Source organism: Xiphophorus maculatus, chromosome 17, assembly GCF_002775205.1.
Source record: "Xiphophorus maculatus strain JP 163 A chromosome 17, X_maculatus-5.0-male, whole genome shotgun sequence".
Classification (NCBI taxonomy): domain Eukaryota; kingdom Metazoa; phylum Chordata; class Actinopteri; order Cyprinodontiformes; family Poeciliidae; genus Xiphophorus; species Xiphophorus maculatus.
This window is the reverse complement of record NC_036459.1, coordinates 5604591-5628508: the sequence shown is the minus strand read 5'-3', so window position 1 is coordinate 5628508 and position 23918 is coordinate 5604591. Positions and strand designations below refer to the sequence as shown.

The following is a 23918-nucleotide window of genomic DNA, read 5'->3' as shown; positions in this document are numbered from 1 at the left end:
AGTTTCCTCAGCTTCCATCTGCTGAAGCCGAACTCAGTTTAATCTGCTACTTTTGCTTAGAGCATGACCCTTCAAATTGTTTAGTTTCTGTTGTCCTTTCTGTACTGGTTTTTTACTGTTCATGGACACTCTGCAGTTACAAGTGTATTTTTATTGAAATGCAGCTCACAGAAGGCCAAGATTTAAATTTTTTTTTTTGCAGATTGTAGTGGTTGGTGCCTTGATTCTATACGGTTGAAGTTTTGTTCCCAATTGTTAAATTAGGAGACGTATATGAGGTAGTGGTGCTACGATACAAGTCAAATGAGGAGGATGATTTTTAAAACAAAGGAGGAAAAATGAGTCTGATGTATCAAACGATGCAGAAGTGGAGAGTTTTTATTTTATTTTGTTTTACAGCATCATTAATTAGTTGACTTGCCTTGTCAACTTGGAGAAACCTTTTGGAAAAGAAAAGTTAGTGGCACTTAGAGAAGAACTGTTTATAGAGCTCGTTAAGCAGGTGAAATAATTAATGCTCAAAGTTGTCTTCCTTTTCTTAAATCCACAGACGTATGTAAGAAGGCCTGACGCCCCACTGGGGCCCCGGTTGGTGGCACCACCGCCTCAGAGTTCAACAAGTTAAACTCTGTAGGAATTTTTCAATGTAAATGATGGGTTTGAACTTGAGCGCCGACTGCATGAGTTATTCAACATGCAGTCAAGGTGAAAAAGGCTTCTGACTTTATTTTATCTAAATTTATAGAAATTGATGTCCAACCCTAATGTTTTCATTGTTACGGTCTCATTCCATATGACTTTGGCTACCCTTGACAGTGGTGAAAGGCAGCCTATCTGCGTGCGTTGGTGTGTGTGCGTGTGTGTGTGTGTGTGTCTGCCAACCCCATCGACCTAAATGAAGGCAGCTCTCCCGCTCTGCGGTGCAGACCAGGACTATTTTGGTCGAAATCTTGCACAAATGTTTCTCTCAGTATAGAGAAATTGCTCTGCCTTCATCTGGGCCGTGCAGGGACTTGTTTGAAATCCAAGTCTGACTAACTGCAGCTCTGAGGGAACTCTGGACCGAGTTCACCATTCTGACAGCTATCATAAAACACACAAGTGTCTGCAGTGACTCACTTTGTGTGAAAAGCTTTCATATAACAAATGATATAACGCGTTGATTTACTGCTACGCATATGCATTTGTGATATATAAGTATAAATAGTACTTTTGCAGCTGTAGATGAGCAAGAACATGGCTGGGAACTAGAGTGAAGCGTCAATATTTTCTGCAATTTTTTAAAACTAAAACAATTCCTAAAGATTTTTGTATGAGAAGTTTGATCTAAATTTTCAAACCAAGAGGTCGGTAATATGGCAAAAGTTATGATTTTCTTTTCTATTAAAAAATAATCAAGATTTAATCATAATTTTTATATATGAGAACATACCCATGACATAGCCAAAACGGCTTTTAACCATTTGTGCCATTTTATTAAATGTGTCAAGAGACGAGTTGAGAATAATTACAACAGAAACCAAAAATTGTGGAATGAAGTGAGACAAAAACGACCACAGTTTGATTAAATGTAGCGAAAAAGCACGAAGCATCAAATGAAGGTACAAAATGAACAAAAATGCATGTTACTGTATTCAGAAGGTTGAAAACTGTGAAGAAACTCTTGTACAAAATTAGAATTTAACAAATTCATAATTACATATGTAGAATTGATCTTAGTGACCAAAAATAGGACAACTAAGCAAACGTCACCGTCGTATCTGTTGAGCCTTAATCACATTAATCAAAATTGGCCACTGATAATTTTGCATTTCAGTTATTTCTATTCTCTTGACATTCTCATGAACTCTTCATCTTCATTCTTGGATTTTATGCTCAGTTTTGCCGCAAATCCTTCTCACTCCAAGTTTTTATGAACCATCTAAACATAAGAAGCCGGTTGTAAAAGTAGATAATCGAATGTCTGAGGGATTAAAGCTTCTCTGTGAAACATTCTGCTCGTTCTGTCAACAAAATAGTTTATTTTGAATGGTGAAATTGCTCTGTGTGAGTATAAAGATGAGCAACAAATACATTTTATTGGATGGAATTCGTTCAACCGTCTTGTTTTATATGTTGTGAATCAGAGACGGATTCATGCGAAATGCAGCAGAAAAAGCGACTTTTTCCCCCCATCTGCCTGAAGCTTGTAAAACCGAAGCCTCCGATTTGTTTTCAACATGCATCGGCTGCAAAAGGACCTGAGAGGAAGTCGGGGTCGTCTCTGGTCGGCCTCGTGGATTTCAGGGTTTCAGAGTCTGATATCTTCATAAATCCCCGAGCCAGCTGACAACGGGGCTGATAAGCCCTGCAAAGAGGAGAGGAAGTACATGTCTGTGGGCGCGTTGTGTGCTGCGGCTCACTGTAACGTTAGATGTGTAGATAGGGGTGGCAAAAAGTGTTGCTGTCAACAACTTAGCCATTAGAGAGAGATAATCTCTCCTCAGTCCAACGTCTGCTCCTCCTTCCTTCTTTTCATGGTGCATTTTTATTTATGCTGTTTGGGATTTCTTTTACACAGTTCAAGATGAATGCATTGGTCTCCTGGCCCGTTCAGCAGGAGGCCATGAAACCTGGACGTCTTTTCCTCAAGTGAAGCTACCTGAGCGTCTCGTCCCCACAGGAATGTCAGCTAGTCCGTTTGTCTCCTGTCCAGACATTTGAGAAGATGGCCTTTCTCAAGGTTACGCTATGGTTGTATCTCTAGGACACAATCACAAAAATGCTGGGATTTTTATGTCTTACATAAAAACCCCTCAGGAAACAGGACGTGTCAGGCAGGTGTGTGTCTGTGAGCTCTAATGACCAGGTTGGACTCCCAGATGGTGGTCTGTGTGAAGAGGATGGTCTCTTCTGATGAAGAGCAGGTATTTAAAACTCTTTAATCTGATTGGCTGGCTTGCGAGCGCTTATCCACTGTGGATAATGATTACTTATCAGAGAAAGAAATCTTGTGCACTTTATGATGACTGCGTTGCTATAATTTCATTATCTTTTTTATTTATTTATAATTCTTCAGACTTTGTATTGATGACAAGGTGAAAACTGGTGGAAAACACAGTGTAGATGAGGTAAATACCTTTAGAAATAATCAGAACTACTGCATAATGACAGATGCAGGTATAGTCCATAAATCCTTAGTAAAAGCCTAATAAAACAGGAACATCCAACCCGCATGCTTCTCCTGCAGGGACCCCGAATCTTCAGCTGTTCTTCACGTCTGTCTTTCTGCTTCTCATTTGTCCTTGAAGCTGAGTTTTCTCCATTATGAGATTTAATAGATTTTGTATCTAATTTTTAGATTTATTGATCCATTTCCCTTTCTGAAAGCAAAGTGTCTCCATTAAAAAAATGTTGAGGTTGTAAAAGTTACTTTATTACATGGGGCCTTGTAAAAAACATTCAAACTATTTTATGCTTTGTCCCATTACTTTATGATTTATGTGGAACTGAAGGACAACGATGCATGATTTCACAAAAAGACTAAAAATATAAGGCTGAAAAAATGAATTTTTATCAAAATTATCTACTAATATCCTTAAAATCTGTCATTAATCAGAGAAAACAGCGGTTGATGGTAACTCTGAAGGAGCCACAGAGATGCAGCTGCATTTGGTGAAAAGGACAGCTATTAGTCATACACTCCACATATTTAGTTTTCATGGCAGAGTGTCATTAGGTAATTGCTGAGAGAAAGCCATAACAAGATTTGTTTCCAGTTTGCTTTAAGCTATTGAGAGGACACAGCAAATATGTGGAAGAAGATGCTCTAGTCTGATTTACTAAAATGTAGAGGAAACCTAACCTTGTATATAACCCTGACCGCACCATCCCTACTAAATCAGAGTTCAAATTCAAACTGACATAGTTTCACTGGACAAGCAGAGATATATGGGAAAATCAGCAAACTGCGAATGCCAAATTAAACAGGATCGTCTTGACCTAGATTTAAAGTTTTTCGTTTTAATGTAGAAAAATACGAGTTGACGAGTGTCGAGTGTCGAGCAGTGCACTAGCAAGGTTGGCTGCTTTGTTTCCCATATTTTTGTCAGATTTGAAACAATAAAACACACAGTCAGCAAAATGAATGCAAGAAGCTAAAAACTCGGGATAAAATGTCTCGTGCTTCTCGTTCCTGAAAACTTTCAGATTGTTCAGAGCATTTTTGTTGCTTTTCCTCTAAAAAAAAACAACAACTTGTTGATGAGAATTGAACCACACCAGCAGCTCCGTTTGACCATAAATGACCCAACTCTGAATAAAGAAAAAGTAGCGAGGTTTCGGTATCACAGGACATTTTCCATTCGTAGAGGAACTCTGGCTACAATTTAACTTGGAGCACAAACATACAGCTGTGTCATTTCCATAAACATTGGGTGTTTTGCAGATGGTAATTGTTTGTCCTTTCCTCCTCCTCAGAATCATTAAAATATCTCTGCTGCGCTCTGTTGCAATATAAAATAAGCTGATGCCTGAACTCAGAAGCATCAGTCTGCTGTGAGTCTCTGTGTGTGCTGACGGTACGCTGTGGTCATGTGGTCATCATTATGGTCAAACTCAGTGTATTTCTGCATGTATCTGAGTGCTCAGATTCTGACGGCTTGACCACCAAGCATGTGTTTGTCAGCGTGTGTGTGTGAGCACGTGTTGGAAGGGTGGCGGCAGCGGTTAGCAGCTATATCCTACCAGCTTCCTGGGCTAATAGTAAAAGCGGTTTATTGGACACTTTATAGCCCCTGAAACCGTTTTATAAATCCGGCGGCTGGTGTGAGGGGGACAGTCACAGACCAGCGAGCCACAAGGCAGGTCAGTATGAAAACTCCTGCATCCCTGACTCAAAGGAGGAGAAAAATGCTTCTTCTCAGCGCTGATGTTTTTCCGGAATTGCATCTTCATGGCTGGGGAACTTTTAGGAATTTAAACAGTGTGACAGGCAGCACAAACTGGGCCAGTTACAGTAAATCTACCGTCTAAACATCTCATAACACAGAAAGCCTTTCTCTGCTGCTGCAGCCTCTTTACTTTCGCTCATTTTCCTGTCTGCTGCCCTGATCCAGAGCTGATAAAACTATCAACAGCACACCTGCAGCGGGGTTAAATGTCATCTGTGAGGACGGTATGGACTGTTAACTCCAACAGAAATGATAATGATTTTTGGAGCAGGCTCACTACAATAAACTTTCACTACTGACTTTTAAATGTCATACTTTTCTTTTTTGCTGTTATAACCTCTTCTTTTTTTCAGTTGATTTATTTGCACAACTCATTAAGAGTACATCTCTGTCAGTTATTACAAAAAAACAACTTTAAGCTGTGCACTTTTAATCTCTGCATTTTCTAAATATTTCTCTTGGGCAGATTTAGGCAGATGGATTGAAATTCTGCTTCACAGGTTTAACCGTTTACATTGAAGCTTAAAACATACCTATGCTGAGCTTTTTCAAGCTGAAAGAAGGATTTTAAATCCTACTGGAAAGTATTCTTGTTCTGCACTGTAATTATGATCAATATTTTGTCATGGCTACTTTTGCGTGGATTACTGGATTAATGCAGCATGACATAAAGAAGTCCAGGTTACTTTCGTAGAGGCCTTCAGCTCATTTGACTCTAGTTTTCCTAATCTTCCTCTAAACGCTCCTTGTTGGGTGTTTTCAAAGTGTAGGAGAGCCGCCTCCCCTCTCAGAGAGCAAATAGACAGCTTTGACCCCTGACCCCTGTCTAACTATATTATTACTCTAAACTGTTTGCTGTATTTGATGTCCCGTTCATACTGGTGGAGTTGATCTGCTTTGATTTGAACCACTTTCTGCAGTTCGTTTATCCTCCTGTACATAAAGTCTCAGGGTTTAGTAGTAACTATGTGGCAGTGCATCATGTTCAGATCCAGCCCATTAATTTCCCAACTTTAAATCATTATACTTCCTTCTTCTTATTTTGCTTGGCCTATAGTCTCCATTCTGGCTGTAGCTTTAGGTGCTAAAAATCTATCAATTTTTTCTCTGACACAGACTTGGTGAAGTATCTACATCGTTACAGTTACTTTTCCTGGTTTATTTTTTTCCCCCATGTTGTGCCCATCCATTAAGGGCTCTGGCGCCCCCTAGGGAGACATGCCTCAAACTTTGCAAAGCAATGCTCCATAGAGCCTCTATTGCACATGTGTCAAACTCCAGTCCTCAAGGGCCGCTGTCCTGCAACTTTTAGATGTGCCTTTGCTGCACCACACCTGAATAGAATAATTAGGTCATTAGCAAGGCTGTGGAGAACTGATCTACACAAGGAGGAGGTAATTAAGCCATTTCCTTCCAGCATTTCGTACCTGTGGCACATCTAAAAACTGCAGGACAGCGGCCCTCGAGGACTGGAGTTTGACACCCCTGCTCTATTGGATTAAAGTCAGGAAAATGTACTAGCCTAATGTTACCCTGGTCAGTTAAAGTGTATATTGGTGCCTGTGGCAGTGCTGGCAGGTGCCAAGTCCTCTTGGAAAATAAAATCAGCATCTCTGTAAATCGTGTGAGCAGGGAGAAGCATGAAGCGTTCTAAAACATCCTGGTAGATGGCTGTGTTCACCTTTGACTCACTGGACCAATAGTAGATGAAGTGGCTCAATGCTTACAATATCCCTGTTGTTTAGCCACTTCTTCCTTAGTTCTTCCTTCCACTCAACTTTCCAATACGGTGCTTGGATGCAACAAGCAGCTTCTTTCAAATAGCTTTTTGTAGCTTGCCTCAAAGTCAGCAGTGTTTCCCATGTTCTGTCTCTGAGAAACTGAGTTTTGACTTTAACTTGCTATGAGGCATAATCTTCAAAAACAACAGAAATGCGAGTATTTGCTGGTCCAGCTACGTTGCGTCCCAAGGGATAAAAAAACAAAACCTTGACTAATTGGGGGAAAATTTAATTTTGAAGCTTTAATAAAATACCTGATTATTTCTGACTGAATATGTTTTCAGGCAATAACTTACAAAATTCTTTTCAAATACTTAGTTTTACAAGTAGATACCCATAAGACGCATAAAATTACTCATTTTAGACGCATTTAGCTACTGACCATGTTCTTTTCTTACTTTTGGGTTTGAACATTCAGTCATAAAGAAGTGTATGGCCTGTGGATTGTGGTCTGGCTGCTCGCTTTTCAGATGACATAAACCGAGTTGGCTTTAAAGACGCAGTATTGCATATAACTGTCATGCTGGTACATTTGTTGATCAGGATAAGCCATCGATGACCCTGTTTTCCTGCCAGCAGTTAGACTCATTCCCAGCTTTTAGTCTGGCTTGGTTACAGACTAATTTAACCACTAAAAGGAAACTGAAGTGCAACTGCTGCTGAATCGGTTCAGTCTGTGTAAGTTTCTGTGTTTTCTGGGCAAAAAGAAACAGAGAGACAAGACATGTAGAAGTTTGGGTGACGACAGACATGGTGGTCAGTCAGATGAGAGGAAACGCTGCCTCTTACTGGTCACTGTTTGCTACTACAACAGATCAAAGATCACAAAGTTCCACTTCCAGCTGTGTTTTCACCTTTGCTGTCATGGAACAAAAAGCGTGTGCTATAAAATGTGTTTATTTGCTCACTATCTCTAAGGTGGTGTTCTTGTTAATATTACTCCATAGTATTGTTTCTGTAGAAAATACAAAAAGCAGTAAAATGGCGACTTTCAAGCTTATCTGCAGTGAGACGCGCTTCACACTTTTGCCCCTTTTTCTTCTTGCTTTGAAAAGATACTCTGAACTTTCCACATTTATTTGATAGAACATTTTATTTGACAGAACATAAAAAGTAGCATAAACTTGTGAGGTGGAAAAAGTATAAGTGGATTTCAAAGCGGCCCAGTCTTTTGCTAAATGGCTTTATCTTAGATTGGCTGGAGAGATGTGTGAACGTATATTTTCAAGAATTATTTATGGACGTTGAAACATCAAAATGCTTTCACCCTAATGCTTCTTCTACAGTTTTTCTTCAGTATTACTCTATTTATCTTCTCCATTTCCATCTCTGCTTAAAAAAAACACATCCCCACAGCATGATGCTGCCACATCCGTGTTTTAGAGCTGGTTTAGGCTGATATACAGTTTTCTGCTACATTGTTTTGCATGATGATTAGATTGATCTGATCTGAGCAGAGCATCTTCTTCTGTGTTTTATGTATCCTGGAACCAAAACTGTTGGTTTTATTGAGGAGTATGAGAGTAAAAGGTGCTGAAATGCATGCCACACTTTTCAGTTTTTAAAAGCGTATATCTTTTTCCTTCCATTTGGTAATCATGCTCTGTTTTGTGTTGGTCTATAACATCTCTGCCTTTGCTGTGTGTTTGTATGTTGGAGTGGTTTTAATATAATGAGATTCTCGGCACCCAGGTGCTCTTTCTAGATAATTACTGAGTGTTTTTTTTTTTTTTTTTTCTGTAGCCAGTCTTGGAACCAAAGCAATACCCAATCTGTCAACACACTTGCTGTGCTGAGTGGGAAGGGGGAGAGAGAGGATCAAATTAAAATGTATTCCCTCTATCTTGTTTCTGAGCCCCTCCCTGGCTCTCATCCTTTGAATTTTCAATCCGTCATGCTGCTCTCTGTCCTGCTTGCTCACCTTTTTATTTCCTCCCCAGTCTGCCTACCTACCATGAGTCCCACGCTCCTGGCTGCTTTTTGAGCTCAGACGAAGGAACAACGCAACATTAGTCAGTCGCCTGACTGGCAGAAAGAAAACAAAACATCAGAACCAGCAGACAACATTGATTTACACGCAAACAGGCGCACACGTGCACATATTTTCTCCTACAGAACACATCCATCAGTGATTGGCTGAATTGATTTATTAGGAAACGTGGCTGGGGGTGTCTGCAGGGCGGACGGAGAGGAGCAGGGCTCTGCATTCGCTTAAGAGGGAGAGAACTGACTCTTTGCCAGATTAGCTTTTTAGATAACAAGAATTCTGCTCTACCCCGGTTCGCTCAGTTTCCTGGTGGCTTTATGACTCCTTGCTGTAGTAACCGTTGAGTGGGCAGGGACTGCAGGAGATGGTGTACTAGTGTTAAGTGTGCAATCCTAAAATGAGGTAAACATCTCCGAATTGCACTGCTGGCTAAAAATGCAATGTGGTCTTGGTTTGTGTGAAAACATTACCATTCCTGCAAATAAGTTAATCCAGTGGATTCACCTCAACTACAATCACACTTTTCTGCATTACTGAACTTTCACCTACATATTTTAACATTTTAACAATCTAAATTCCTTTCATCAACATGTCCTGCAACCCCCCTGAGTCAAGATCAGAAGATCAGAAGATCAGAATGCTGTCAATTGGGCGAACGGTCTGTCTGTCTTGCTGGCCATCATGCTGTCGGTATTAAAACACACAGCGATGGCTTTTAAAAAAAAAAAAAGACTGTAATTTGGAAAAACATCTTTTTATTCAGTCGTTAGGGCTTAAAAAAACAGTTTTTAGTATTCTAATTAATGAATAAAATATGTGCCAAATTAAAATGTTTTTGTTTTGTTTTTACTCTGTTTCTTTTTCTCCCCTTTTTCTGTTTCTTTCACTTCCTCGAGGGTCAATGGGGTCACAGTTTCAAGATGACAACTTGTAGTAACAGTGAGTGCAGACAGAGGGCGCTACATCACTGACGCTCTTTATTGCTGGAGAGGATATTTGAAAATAGAGAACTACACAAGGAAAGACAGAAGTGGGAAGGAAGGATGGAAGAGGACAGGAGAAAAACTAAACAAAGGACTGGAGTTTGGACATTTTAAATAAATGTAACATCTTTATTATTTCAACTCATCAGCCAAACAACACAGAGCCTCTGCTTCTTCTTCTCCCAAACAACTCTCCCTCCCCCATCACGTCTCATGGTTGGATCCAGGCCATTGGCTCCCTCTCCAGCAGGGCACTACCATTACTGACCAGCAGGGGAAGTGCATGTGGCTGGGGACAGGTGAGCTGATTATCAAGGTGTGCACCTGCAGGCAGCTTCAGTTTCAGGATGATCACATGACCATGCTGAAACTGGGAAAGTGTTTCCCACTCCCTCCTGCACATCTTCAGTTGTGTGTAAATGCTTCATATCATCAAACAAAATGTAGAGGGAAAAAATCTAATAAAGTTTAAAAATGCATTTTGTATTTATTCAGGCTATGTGAAGCAATGTCCCTTCCTTAATCATAAAATTATCTATTACTAATCACATTGGCAAGATGTGACATTATGATGTGGGCTATAAGAGCTCAAACAGAAACGCATCATGCTCCGATTTAAACAAACTCAAAACAGATGGGACGAAGTCACTGACATCTTTAAAACAACTTCAGTCCCTAAAACGACATGGAGATTTAATGTGATGCTATTCTATGAACCATTAAACTGTTCTTATGTTGCCCTTGGATGGTTATTTATCTCGGACGTTCTCACAATAGTTTAGAGTTGCAGATGGCAGTTCAGTGGATCTGAGATGTCCTGGATGGTTGTGGTAGAGCAGCATGTTGTGACCGTGCATTTTAGTTCTGATAAATTAGAGATGGGCTGTGCTACGATCCTGAAGACCTTCTAGATAATGATGAGTTTGAATCACTGTTGCATCTGTAGAGCTGTGAGTTCACTGTTCAACATTAGTCCAAGATATTTATGTTTGAGGTCCTGCTGTTAAAGTGGACTTGGTTTCCTTAGCATCACATTGTGAATGACCATCATTGTGCAATGATGACTGTGTCCTCAAAGGATTTTGGAACTGAAGTAATTAAATAACTTATGTATTCATTGGTGTACAGTATATTGGTACAGAAAAGGGCGTAGTGCACAAACTTGTGCTGTTCCATTGTTGGCTGGTGAGTTAGGTTTTCTAAATTTGAATATTTTGAAGACTGTGGAAGTGCAGCTTCTACAAGTTGGCGCTTGTTAAACAAGCTGTTAAGTCCATGATCTGGAACTGGCAAAGAGGCCAATAAAGACAAATACTGTGAGAAGGAGATTTGATCTGCTTTATATATATATATGCTCAGTGCACAAATCAGTTATATTTCTCCTTTTTGGAATTGTGCAAATGCAGAAAGCTAATAATTTTCTAAGACAATGCCACCAACATTGATTTTGTTTAGAGATGCAATCTAAATTCCTAAGACTAAAATAACTAGACTGCATATTTTAATTGTATTGTTTCTTTTTTTATTATTATTCTACTCATTTTTCAGGCCAAAGCTTTACCCAAAATCAGAGTTGCAGTTAATCAGTGATTTCATTAAGTATTAAAAAATGATAATAATTTTTCTTCAAACATGTAAAAAAAATGTTCTGCTGTAGCCACAGCAACAGTCCAACCAGCAAACTGTGACTCATCAAAAGTCTGCACTTCTTTCTCCATCTTTGGCTTTTTGTTTCTCTGTCAACAAATCTCCTCCCCCTCTTTCTTTCAGTCCCTTCCCCTCCTTCGACACTTTCGGCGCCTTCCACCCCCCTCACCTCCTTCCTCATCACTGGATACAGACAAACACCCTCAAATGCCCCTCCGGCTCATCTTTAGCCCTGCCCATCCCTCTCCGGGCGCTGTGCCCAGAGAGAGGCAACATGAGCCGGGCAAGGAGCCCCAGGCAGAGCCCCACAGCAACACCAGCACCCTGAAAAGAAGCTCCAAGGGAAGAGAGGAGAAAAGGCAGAAAATGAAACAAGAAGGAGGGGAGAAAATGAAAGGGTGAAAAGACGGTAGATGAGTGGAGATCAGCATTAAAGGAGGATGAAGAGATAAGAGGAGGCAAGAGTAGGAGAGACACGCAGCAGAGGAGAGGAGACAAAAGGAGATTAGAAAAATAGATAGATCAATAGATGGAGAGATACAGATAGAATCGGAGGAAGAAAGATACAGAGAAAAAGGAAAATGTGTGAAGCAGAGAGGGAAGGAAAAAAGGGCGAGCTGGGCAGACAGCCAGCTTTCCCCCAAGAGAGAGGTCAGAGCAGCGGACACGTCTCTGGAGAGCGTGCGTGCATCGGGGTGTGTGTGCACACACACCGTTTGTTGTGAGTGTGGTTTGTGTGATAGACGGTGGCAGCAGAGGGAGCAGGAAGGAGAGCAGTGGAGCGCAGAGAGGGACGGTGGAAGATTTGTATAAGAAATGGTCTGAAAAGAGACCTCAGATGATTAAAAACTGTTTATATGCTGCATAGATCTGTGTTTAAAGACGTTACATAACACATTTAAAGTCTGATTCTTCTCTTAGTCCATGTTGTTTATTTATTTTACCCAACAACCTATGAAAACCAAGTAAAAATCTCATGTTATTCAGTGCTGTAAGTGTTTTACAGTCTGCTGTCTCTTTTAGGTTTTAAAGTTTGGTCACATGTGTCAAACTCGAGGCCCGGGGCCAAATATGGCCCACCATAGCTTTTTATCTGGCCATCTAGACTCTAAAGGGTCACAAGGGCGTGCTGTGGTGGCGCAGGGGTTTAGCATGACCCACATTTGGAGGCCTTAGACCCGCGGACGTTGCGGGTTCGACTCCCGGTCCCAACGACCTTTGCCGCATGTCCTCCTTCAAAAATGGCGCCGGCTCAGCTGGCTGCCTGCAGACGCAGCTCCCGTCGTGTGTGTGTTAATCTGTGTATAAAAAATTCTTGCTGTAACTGCGAATTAATTTCCCTGCTGGGATGAATAAAGTAATTCTTCTTCTTCTTCTTGATAGAACCGTCAAGATCACCGTCTGCTTAAATATTTTTCTATCAGTCAAATCAAAGCAGTTTCTATCTGTTCACTGCCAAGTTAGTTAAACCAGTCCCTCCACTTTCCTGCGAATTATCATGGAAATTCATCCAAAATCAACAAATCCCTGCAATTTTTTGCGCATAATTGTGAATTTATTGCAGATTTTTAGCAAAAATTGTGAAAAATATTGGATCCAAGTGACTTTTTACTCCCACTTGAAAGTGGATGTGTTTCTTACTTCTGCAAAACATCCTCAGCCTAACATTGTTCTGAGCCGTATGCAACGAAATTTTGTTCTGTATACATGCATGCAAAATGATAATAAAGTCAGTCTAAGTCTAAGTCATGATGTCAATTTATAATCCATAACAGCGAGTGATAAAAAGTTGCATTTCCCGTTATATATAAATGCAAATATTTCTAAGTTAGTACCACAAACTTTGATTTTTAATGCAAAAAATCAAAAATAAAATCACAAAATCCTGACGGAACTGAAAAGATGTTCAATATTATTCAATTTTAAGAATTGATTTATAGATTCTGGCACAACCAATCTAAGCATTTAGAGATGGAAGTGGCCAAAAGTTGTCATACCCCCTGAATCTTTGCATTTGTCACTTTGCAACTATAAAACTATGTGTTGTATTAATATTGTATGTGATGGGCAAACACAAGGTAATCCATAGTCAAAGAGTAGAAAGAAAATTATGCCTTTTCTTAAAACTTCAATACAAATAGAAGATCGGAAGTTTCATGCATTACTTCATCAGAGTAACATCTGGAGACTGACAATTTTTTGCCAATTCATGTTGAAAATTTCACCAACTCAGTCTGATTGGATAGAAAGTTTCTGTCTTTCCATCATTTCCTGTCCATCCTTGCAGTTTGAGGCTGCAGAATTGCAACAAGAACTTATTTCTGTGCTGCTCTTCCATAAAAAAGCAGATTTTGCACATTGTTGTAGCAACAGCTTCTCCCATTGCAGGTGTGGATCTCTGCAGCTTCTTCGAAGTTACGAAAGGCAAAGTCGTGTGTGTGTGTGTGTGTGTGTGTGCGTGTGCGTGTGTGTGTGTGTCATATTCCTACTGGTAATGCAGGCCATCACATTCCTATCCCATAGCTTTCAGGAGGAACCAGTCAGCAGTGTGTTTCTAGCTTCGTAACGGAAAGTTTTATGGCCAAAACGTGTCCTTCTAAAAATGCAAATGGAATTAAAAAATGCTAACATGTTTATGCTACAGGTATCCATTTTGTGGCTTGTTTTTAAATGTGTTATAAACTGTTCAAGTGTGATATCTGTGCAAGTACATAGTTTACACTCATTATCATAACCCAAGGATATAGCAGGTCAATGAACACTATCTGGAGGCCACAGCATTACATGACCTTGCATGACACATGGGCTGTAATTCTCTCTCACACACACTTGCAATCAAACACAAAGCTCCATGAAATCCTGGGGGCCTCTTCAAGGCTCCTGGATTGGTCATGGAGGGTTTGGAGAAATGAGGAGGGAGGTGACAATAGATGATGTTCAGAAAAACCTTTTTTAGAGGGTAATATTGAGGAAAAAAGTCCACAGTGAATCAAACACTAAAATTTAAATTCTTGAGTATCTGAGCTGACATCAGGACTGAACAGAGGCCATATTTGTTCAGGCAAAACATTTCAGAGAAGCTCAGACAGAAATATGCAGTCAGAAGTTTCTAAAAAAATAGCACATGCAGGTTATATTAATGTTTCTATGCTATATGTTCTGGGTTAGTTTCACATCATTTAGTTTAGATGCAAATATTAAACTAAATGCACCCATAATACAGGACAGTTTACACTTCATAATATTATTGTAATACCAGGAAGAAGCGAATCTGATGCCACAAATAACGTTTCCATAAGATTAAGAAGTCAGAGTACCCTGAGAAAACCCAAATACCCCCAGGAGAACTTTACACAGAGAGGCTCCGACCTGGATTCAAACCGAGGACCTCCTTGCTCCATGGTAACGGTGCAAACAGCTCCCTCATAGTGCAGCTCTGAATGGCTTTCCATTTCATTTCTATTACCAGCATGAGCTAATTCTAATTGTAAACATCATATTTTTGAATCTTATTGTTCATTATGTGAAAAATGTTTCGAAAAAGTTCAGTCAGGTGTCATGAAGGCTTCACTTCTTCTGCTTCTGGGTCTGACTTGGGGTCTAAAATACGGTTGTATTATTGCACATCTGTTTGCTGTTTTCACATGGATAAAGTGGGAGCGTAAACGTTGAGTTGGGGGCGTGGCCAGCAGCAGCTTATTTGGATTTAAAGTGACAGGAGGCCCTAAAACAAATCATCCTGAAAGGAGCTCAAAATAATAAGAACTGACCAGACTGAAACTCATTATCTAACTGGACTTGGTGCACAACATGTGATGAACATGTTTTGTTTTGCCCATAGATCTGTACGAACCTGTTCAAGGGAGCATAATAGGCCTCCTTTAACAAGTTTTAGTTCAGCTGCATGAACGTACATGTTTCCCAACTCTGTCTGCACCTCCTTGTTTGTTGTAATGATGCAATTTGTATTTGTGAGATAACATTTCCCACTTTTACCACTGAAAAACATTTTTCCCGGCTCGTGTTGCAGCAGAGCAGCATTGTGATGCCCGTCACCGACAGGATCAGAAGTGAATCTGAAGGTAGTTGCATAAAACTGGCTACTGATTCACTTCATTAGCCATCCTCGTTCTATAACAATTTCATTAATTTTTCCACCAACAAAAGCATGACTACGAGAGAAATAAAATTACGTTTTTGTGTTTATGTTTGTCATTTTGGATTTTTTCAGTAGGGCCTAAGCACATGTACTTGTGTATTTGTGTGCTTTCTACATCTGGGCTTGGGCAATCTGTTTTAAACTTGTGTATTCTTGGGTGTGTATGTGTGTACCCTGAACCCAAGCGAGATCCAGCAAGCATGACGGAGGATGACAGCTTGATTTATGGCAAGGCTATAAGTAGAATGACTACTGCTACAGAGTGTGTGTGCATATGTGCATGAGTGTGAGAGGAAAACACAGCAGAGAGAGAGAAGGAAAAATGGCAGGATGGAAAGGAAGGATCACGCTCAGAAAGAGGGGAGAGATGGAGATGGCGAGAGGAAAAGGGGGATGCAAGGAGGAGAGAGATAAGCTGAGCACAGAGGAGGATTGATGGGGAGAGGATGATTGGAAAGGAGAAGGAAAGGGGTCAGAAAGGGCTTACTGTGATTGGAAGAGGAGCACCAAGTTACTTAGCTAGATATCCCAAATATAAAAACTATATGCATTAAAATATTTTTATAGAGCGCAAGAGAAATTAAAGATTAGCTGATGTTTGCGACTTTGAAATGACAAGCTTCCTGCTGTTAAAGCTGTACCATAACCGGCAGTCAGCAATTTTGTGACATTAAATGATAAAGAAATTAAAGTTAAATTGTGATTGATTCTGCTCTGCAAAAAATATAAATTTAAAAATACTTGTTTGAAGAAATGCAAGCACAGGTATACATCATTTTAATATTAGCTGTAGAAAACAAAATCTTTACCTTCTTGACCAGGTCTTCCAGGCCAGTGTGGACCTCATTTAAAATCCCAAATAGACAATTTTATTGAGAGATGCTCCATATGCAGTCAAATCTTATGAAAGCTTCAGACATCAGGATAACAAACAGTATAAATGGAAAACATAATTACTGCTAATTTCACTTTTTGACTCTTATCTTCACTTTACTGCTGTAAAATTTTCCCGTTCTTTCATAATTTGAGCAGAAAATTTCTCCTTTTACTTTCTTGTCCAAAAAATAAGACGGTTTGTAAGAAATAATACGGGCTAACAATGTGTTGAGGACACAGAGCAGGGAGGAGGAAGGAGAGGCTGAGAAACCTGAGCAGCAGAGGTAGATGGAGAAAGAGAGCGCAGGCTTTGATCTATCTGTTGGTGGGAGCTGATTTTGGCATCCAGCCAGAAAACCCCACAGCTCTCACACACACGCCAGCACACACACACACACACAGAGAGAGAGGCCAAACAGACACACACTGATAGTTAAGGCTCCAGAGCTTTGTTGATTATTTCTGCTGGGAGGATCAAAGACTCTCAATCCTCAGCCTTCTCTGTCCGTCCGTCCATCCATCACCTATCTGTCATCTCACAAGTTCGTCTGTCCAGACGTTCATCAAGCGGGTCATCTATCTCCCTTAAACTGACCAGATTTTTTGTTTTTGTTTTACTTCAAACACATACAATTTCAACAAAAACTAGAAAGGAAAATATAAAAATCTGAGTAAACCGCTTCTAGCAGGAAATGTCTAAGACATTAAATGGACAAAAATGACAGAAAAATCCAGAAGTTTTTCCCTTGCAATAAATTGTTGCACATTTGACAATCAATATTACAAAAAAAAAGTTAAATGACACATTATGAAGACTGTCGTGCAGAGTTTCCAGTGTCACCACCATGACACAAAACTGTGTCACGTATTTGTGGAAGATTAACTGAACTGCTTGTCATGTGAAAATGCTGTGCAGACAGGAACTGCACCACAGTAACACAATGCACATGCAAACAGACACAGAGGAACCACATGCACCAGTCTACTGTTGTGATGCAGGCATTGCCGCAAAATCAATTTCCTATCTGCATTACCCTGCAAACTATCATTTTATGATAATTACACTGGCTCTAAATGTTGGATGTTCATGCTTAATGTTGGATGAATGGGCTTTTGTCAATTTAGGAAAATCTGGAAGAAATTCTGCAAAAATATCTTATAAAATTCAGTTGCAAACCTTATTGATGGGGTAGTGGTTAAATCATATTGAGAATAGAGAAGAATTAGGTTTATGTTGAGGAACCACTGGGTTAAACCGTCTGAAGAGAGGTAAGAGTTTACGTTGAGTTCATATCTGTGGGATAAAGTAGGAAAATATTGTTGAACGGGACGTAGAGTGACGTCTACAGCTGCCACCATCAAGGTCAGGATCCTGTGTTTGTCTGAGAGACGATTCAGAGTCACAGCAACATCTTCAGCTGTTGCTCAAGCTGTGAAGGAGTCGTTATCACTCACTTAGCTCTTTCTGTCTCTCCCTTTGTCTTCATTTTTTTCCTTTTTGTTGACTATGTTGCTGTGAAATGTAACAGCCCAGTCTCTTATTTAGATCTTGCTCTTCTCAGTTTGGAAAGTGGTCATGGTCTTTAAAACGTTCTCCTGTGTTTTTCCCCCTGATGTCTGCAGCAGTCGGCTCCAAGCTGAACCAGCTGCTTATGAATTCTCTCTGTGTGTCTTTATTTCTGTGAGCTGTGGAGCCTGAAGGTCTAACCCCCAGTTGAACTCTGATAGGTGTGTGTGAGTCAGAGCTGTAAACTCTGACCTTTGACCTTATGCGCATACCTGTCTGATATTACATCTATCTACCCATCTCTCATTTTCCCTCTGTATCTATCCATCTCCATCTTTCTCTCTCTCTTTCTCTCTCAATCTCCCTCTAGTCTGTTTTCTCTCTGGGGCTCTGGTGCCTTAGGCCGGATGTAAGGGTCATTAAAAAGGGGTGTGTGTGTGTGTGTGTGTGTGTGGGCGTGTGTGTGTGTGTGTGTGTGCGTGTGTGTGTGTGTGTGTGAGCGAGCACTCCATGCTGAAATGGAGGGCATTGGCCCTTCCTCCTCTGTCTGAAAAGGAAATACCAAATTACTGAGGTTCTCTCTCCTATTTGCTTTCTCACTTTTCTTTTTATATGACAAGCAGGTATAGATATTTGTTTTAGGACATTACAGATGAAGTTAGTTGATCTCTAGCTCTAGTGATTATACTGCAGCAAAGACCAAAACATTTTTTATACTTAAAAAGGTTTTTTGTCCCTCTCAGAAGTGGACAGGGAAACTGTTTGCAATAAGGTTTTGTCAAGTATTAGTAAATAATACGTATCTCACCTCAGGGAAGCAACAAAGAAAACTCTAGTCAAGCCGTTTGCACAGGTTCTTCAATGGAAAGATATGAAACTAAGCTCTAAATGAAAGAGTGAACAACCCCCATCTTCAAATGGTTACTTACTGCTTAGAAATACTCTATATAACCCTACTTTTCTTTCCCCTATTTGTGCAAAGTCTGTTTCTGAATTTTCAAGCACCAATTATCTTTACATTCAAAATCTGGCTAACTCTGTTGGTTCTTGTGGATTTGAGTGTTATGTAAAACTTATACAGCTCAAAAAACACATTTTGATAGCTGAAATGGGTTTTTAACACAATTTTAATGCTGTCAAGTATTGCCACATTTGTGTTTCCTTACTGGTTTATTAGGGCTCTCTTTAAGTCTCATATTAAAATGACTTTTTTACTTCAGGACAACTGCAGCTGTCATTAACAGAACATTAATAAAAGAGAGAATATTAATGAGCTAATCCTGTGCAGCAACATAAACCAACATAAGGAGAAATGGCAGCTCAGTCAGAAAGAAAAACATTTTTTTTGTTTTCTTTTACGACAAAAAGAAGCAAGAAGCCAGTAGAGAAAATAAGGAGAAAAGGTTGTCTGTGTGCTGGAGGTGTGCCATGGTGCCTGCCAGTCAGCCAGGCTGAGCTGAAGGGCCCCTGCTGGGGGTGGAGGGTTCAGGCGAGCCCCCTGCCTCCACCAGCCAACTGGAGTGTGCTGGGGAACAGAGGAAGAGGAGGAAGAGGGGGGTGTAGAAGAAGAGATAATGATCCTGAGAGAAAAAGAGGTAAAGACGAGAAAAAAAAGGAAAGAAATGGAAGTGGACAGACGTGAACTGCAGAGGAGGAGGAGGATGTTATGTGATGTTGATGCAGAGAGAGAGGTGGAGAAGGTAACCTGGAGCAGGAATGTAGGAGGAATGTAAGGAATGGAGGAGTTTTCCTCTGGCTGGAGACAGAAACGGCAGAAGATCCTGTCCTGCTCCTGCAGAGCGCTGCACGTCCACAGTGGTCGCTTATGTTTTTTAATCAGATACGCAGATGTTTTACAGATAAAGGTCTGACTAGTCATTTTTTAAAATCTGTCATATTGTTAATGGGAATCTTAAATCAAACAAATGTTAAAAAATGAAAATGTAAGGTTTATTTTTTGTGTTTAATCCATGCTACTGGCAATTACTACTGTAGCTTGTTTTACACTCACTGTTTACTGCAAGCAAATAAGAAGTGATTCATGCTAAAGCTACCAGAATTTAGTGCTTGGAATAATTTAACAGCAATGACAAAAATCGGGACGGGAATGGAGCCGTTTTTAACATCTTAATTAGTAGTTTTTTTGTTGTTGTTTTTAGCTAAAACAGCAAAACAGTTCTTTGAACATCTGTTTTTCTGCTTCCACATTGATGCATGGAAGCATTTCTTCTGTTTCACATGTGCACCTTAGATTGTCTTTAAACTTTAATGGGGCCGTTACAGAGGGTCTAGAGTCGTTTCATTGTGGTGAGAATGAAGTTTAAAGCAAGCAATGTTTTATTTGAGTAGCTCTTTTCAGCAGCAGGCTTTTACATGATGAAAACGTCACACAACAAACAAACCAGAACCTTCACATCACCAAAGCCGTAAAGTCACAATGCCTTGCTAACATGCTCACATCGCTCAATTAAACAAATGTAAATATTTTATTTTACAGCTCCAGACCTTGACTAAAGCTGAAAGTTGTTTTTTTGTTTTTAATGGGGAAAAATCCGCAATCAACCTAAACAAAACCAAGTGTTATAAATAGTTTTGTCAACTGATTAGTAAACAGTGTATCTTAAAAATTTCTTAAAATGGAAATGTAGAGCACAACTGTAAACTCATGAAGAAGAAGTCCATTTAAATTGACAAGAAGACAATCTGGCCTTCATGGAAGAAAAAGAAGCCACTGTTGAAAGAGAAGCAGATGACGTTTAGCTTAATTACATAATGCTAATTCACAACACGTCATTTCAAGACACTTTACAAAAAAAAATCTGTTAAATTTAGAAGTTATGATTTCATAACATCTACATGTTAAAATACTGTACGTTCTGTACAGTTCTGTCCTTTGGATTTTGTTTTGTAAGAGCAACAGTACATGATGTGTGGAAGAAAAATACACAACATAATAGCCCCATAAATTACACTAACATTTGTGGCCATTATGTCAAAATGTGGACGCATCGCAGGGGAAGCTTATTTCTGCCCAGTAAGACTCTGTTTTATGTTGCCTTTTAATTCCTCTGTTGCATTTTCTACCTTCTCTTCTTATTTATTTATTTAGTTTTCTCCTTTGCACACACATTGGCGTCACTCTGGAGCGGTTTTGCCAACGCCTCTAAACACAGCGGGACATCTTTGTTTCCTCCAGTTCCTCGCTCTCTTAGGGACCTGTGCTACATTCTCTTATTTGTCCTGTTTTATCTCAAAATGTAGCCACTTTGGCATGTCTGTGTACATATGCAGCAACGAAAAACCCTCTCTGTTTGTCAGCTTATCCTCCCTAGATTTGGTTCAGGGATGCTCTGAGGGAGGGAAAGGAGACGGGAGGAAAGAGATGACAGGGAAAGATGGAACAGAGAGCATGAGGAATGCTATGCTAGACAATTTAAGTGTGATGATTTCAGAAAAGAAAAAGCTTAATAATGCTAGATGATGGGAAAGGTGGAGGTGAAGGGGAGGTGAAAACAGGTCACATGCATGACAGGACAGGACAGGAGAGGAGGAAGAGCAGGAGGAGGAGGAAGTGGCCACAGAGCTATAGTCGCTCTTTATGTGGCAACAAAAATCAATAGGCCTGTCTGCATTCATGTATGTGCCGCTGTCAACTCTTTACTTTAAAAGTCCTGTCAGCTCTATAATAATATACACTATAGAATATACTAGATGTATTAACATATTGTTATTCCTCTTTCATAGATGAAAGTTGTGTTTTTTTCAGGAAAGGTTTTGTTAAAGGAATTATTGAAACGGTGAGTTGGCTCAAAACATTTGCTCCTGTAGTTGCAGCTAAAGGCGCTTCTACAAAGAACTGGACTAAACACAAATGCACAAAGATTTGTATTTACATTTGAAACGTTTGTAACGTTTTCCTTCCTTTTCACAAATATGGAGCACATTTCTCACATATGATTCCAATAAAATACACCAAAGATAGTTGTTGTAAAATGCATTGTATGGATGAACTTTCATTGGAACAAAGTGAAGTTTCTTTTCTCTCCACGATGTTCAAAGACTTTCCTTCTGGTGAACTAGATCTGCATCCAGCTGTCACAGCCAATTCTCCCCTTTGTTTTGCACGTTAAGCCTGCAATTCCAGAAGTTGTGGAGTAAAATATTGATACATTTTCATCAGCAACACACTTTGCTGTTGATGCACAAAAACAACAGGAAAAATATTAAAGTACACATAAGGAAGAAAGAGCCAAAATGACTTCTGATACCGATAGATGAAGCCTAGAGGGGCTTGCAATCAACCATAAATGCATATGTATGACTGATTAAGCTTGACTATTTGTCAGAAAGACTCTTTCATTCATAACTTATCGCAGTTCATATAACATTTATACCCTAACAAAGCTTAGCATCTCTCATGTTTTTCTATCACTTTTCTCTCAGATGTTTCTCCCTTGTTCTTCTCTTTGACTTGTTTCCTCTCTTCGCCTTCCCTGCCATCCATCTTTCAGCTTCTCTTCCTCTGCCTCCCTCTTCTTTTCTTCCTGCTTGCCACACACACACACTGGCATGCTGACACTTAAACTAAATGCACTCACACACCCTATTCCCTTACTACCTCCTCTCACCACCCACATAGAAAGGAGGACACATCCAGGCCACAAAACATACACACGTGCATACACCCTCACGCACACACAGAGTACTTTCAGCGCTTTCTTCTTTACCACAGTCAGCAAGATCAGATGTCAAGTCGACTGACACGGGGCACACAGAGGCAGTATTTTCCCCACACTACGCTCTGTTTCCTCCTCCCTCTTATAGAATGTATGCATTTTTTAAAAGCATCTTACGAACACGGGCGTGCACATATTTCTTTTTTTCGCCGTTGCTTTTTAGGGGAGTCAGTGAAGCGATGAAGCAAAGAGAAAAGAACTGATGAGAAGGGGAGAAGTCGGAGATAAATATAGGAACGCTATAGTCTGACTTACAGCTACACATGTAAGCGGAGGATCTACCAGAGCATGCATGCAGGATGCAAGAAGTGGTTTGAGCATGCAACACACATGCACAGTAAAGGGCAACATGAATAAATGCATTTCAAGCCTGAACTAAAACCTCCATGCACCAGAAGTCTCCCACACACCGGCAGCCAAAATGGTTTATGTACAACATGCTTACATGGGCCACACAATTAAATTAGATGCATTCTCTTGTAGGCAGCAGAGATGCATGCAGAATAAGCCTTTTCAGTGCTGCAAGGGAGATGTGTTAACACTTCTCCACATGGGATGGCAAATATAGGAAGTATGAATATAGCATAATCCCAATAGAGACTGCTATGCTGTGGTTGCTGATGCACTTCTGCTTCAAAGTTAGAGAAGTCAGACCTTCCTATATTTCCAAAGAAATAAAACCTGGAGCATATTTTCAGGTGGAAAAGAAGGATATTGACAAATTAGAGGCATGAAATAAAAGATATTGCTGTAGTTTTAGAAGCAATACCATATGAAATGTATTAACACAAAGCTGAAACCTACTTGGATCAACTTATTTTATTTAAACTTTTATTGTGGTTTTGTTTTCTCCAGGCTGCTAGAATCATTTTGTAAGCATTTACTTTGGTTTCTAGACATACAATCGCTGTTAAATGTTTATTAAACGTAAAATCCTCAACTTTGAATATACAATTAAATCAGTTAAGATTCAAGATTATTAATGCCTAAAAAGGTCTATGGAATTAACATCTGATCTGAGGTTTTTTTTTGCTTTTGGTCACTTTCCTGTTAGAAATGTCCAAGTTTCAACCATCTGATCCAAACTTTCACTGTAGCATGAAAGGAAATCAGTTCCAATGTCCAAAACCAGCCTTGAAACCTGCAGCCTTACAGACTACTGCAGCCTAAAATTGCTGAAAGACCAGGATGACTGCACTCATTTGAAGCTATGAACACAGATTAAATGCCTTCACGAGAAAATGTTAACGATCAGATGAAGAAACGACAAAACTATTTTGCCAAAGTGATAAGCAAAAATTTCTTTCTGGA

At 39.9% G+C, this 23918-nt stretch overlaps 1 protein-coding gene across 1 annotated transcript in view; it reads left to right on the top strand.

Moving 5' to 3' along the window:
• Nucleotides 1-23918, top strand: part of LOC102238407 (protein Wnt-5b) — a 75175-nt gene that overhangs the window by 1352 nt on the left and 49905 nt on the right. The window lies entirely within an intron of this gene.